The sequence below is a fragment of the Neopelma chrysocephalum genome, unplaced genomic scaffold, assembly GCF_003984885.1.
Source record: "Neopelma chrysocephalum unplaced genomic scaffold, ASM398488v2 Primary Assembly neopelma1_91570, whole genome shotgun sequence".
Classification (NCBI taxonomy): Eukaryota; Metazoa; Chordata; class Aves; order Passeriformes; family Pipridae; genus Neopelma; species Neopelma chrysocephalum.
In genome coordinates this window covers 81-1,701 of record NW_020920341.1, presented here as the reverse complement: position 1 = coordinate 1,701, position 1,621 = coordinate 81, and the positions used below count along the sequence as shown (strand labels likewise).

Here is a 1,621-nt window from a genome sequence, read left to right as displayed (position 1 = left end):
GGGGGGGTCCTGGTGGCTTATGGGGGTCCTGTGGGAGGGCGGGGGGGGCACAGGGGCGTGGGGGGCACGGGGGGGCTTCTGGCAGCTGGTGGGGGTCCTGTGGGAGGGCAGGGGGGGCACAGAGGGTGCAGGGGGCACGGGGGGTCCTGTGGGTGGGCACGGGACTCTGAGGGGGGAGGCAGGGCACGGGGTGGCCCCTCCCTGTGCCAGCAGTGCCCAGGGGGGTCTCAAAGCCTCTGTCCCCATGTGCCCCCGTCCCCCCCCCCTTCCCGTGTCCCCCCCCAGCTTTGCCAGCGGCCCCCCCGCGCTGTCCAGCAGCCCCCCGGACTCCTTCCAGCAGCTCCACGTGGATAACGGTGAGGGGGGGGCGCCGGGGAGGGGCCGGGGGGGCCCCGTTTTGGGTTAGGGGGGTCCCGAGGAGGGGGTGGGTGCCCCAGACCCCCCCTGGAGCCGCTGCTGTGCCTTGCAGGGAACGTGACGGACATCAACGACAACAGGTGAGGGGGGGGTGACCCGGGGGGGGGGGGGGGCCTGGCGGCCCCCCCCCCACGCCCCAGGAGTGACCTGTCTGGGCCCTGCTGACCCCCCCCGTGCCCCCCAGGAGTGATTTGTCCTGCGCCTGTGAGGCCGAGGAGGCAGCAAAGCTCTTCCCCCTGCGCCAGGAGACGGCGGCCAGTTAATGCCCCCCAGGTACGGGGGCAACCCCGGGGAGGGGACACCCCTTAAAGGGTGGGGACACCCCCCAAGGGTGGGAACACCCCCCCCAAGGGTGGGGACACCCCTCCAAGGATGGGGACACACCCCTGGGATGGGAACACAGGACACACCCCCTGGGATGGGGACACACCCACTGGGATGGGGACACAGGACACACCCACTGGAATGGGGACACACCCCCTGGATGGGGACACACCCCTGGGATGGGGTCACACCCCCTGGATTAGGACACACCCCCTGGATGGGGACACACCCACTGGGATAGGGGAACACCCTCCGGATGGGGACACACCCATTGGGATAGGGACACCCCTCAAAGGGTGGGGACATTCCCCCAAGGGAGGGGACACCCCCTGGGATGGGGACACACCCCTGGGATTGGGGACACACCCCTGGGATGGGGACACACCCACTGGGATGGGGACACACCCCCAAGGGTGGGGACACACCCACTGGATGGGGACACACCCCTGGGATAAGGACACACCCCTGGGATGGGGACACACCCACTGGGATGGGAACACACCCCCTGGATTGGGACACACCCCTGGGATGGGGACACACCCTGGAATGGGGACACACCCACTGGGATGAGGACACACCCCCCGGGACGAGGACACACCCACTGGGATGGGGACACACCCCTGGGATGGGGACACGTCCACTGGGAGGGGGACACACCCCTTGGGGTGGGGACACACCCACTGGGATTGGGGACACCACTTGGGATGGGGACAAACCCTGGGATGGGGACACACCCACTGGGATGGGGACACACCCCCTGGGATAAGGACACACCCACTGGGATGGGGACACACCCACTGGGATAAGGACACACCCCCTGGATTGGGACACACCCCTGGGATGGGAACACACCCCCTGGGATGGGGACACCCCTCGAATC

At 69.0% G+C, this 1,621-nt stretch overlaps 1 long non-coding RNA gene across 1 annotated transcript; it reads left to right on the top strand.

The window, feature by feature from the left end:
* Nucleotides 1-263: 263 nt before the first annotated feature.
* On the top strand, nucleotides 264-694 carry LOC113980005. Its single transcript, XR_003538038.1, has 3 exons — nucleotides 264-356; nucleotides 470-497; nucleotides 602-694. It is a non-coding gene; the product is annotated as an uncharacterized LOC113980005 (long non-coding RNA).
* Nucleotides 695-1,621: the final 927 nt, after the last annotated feature.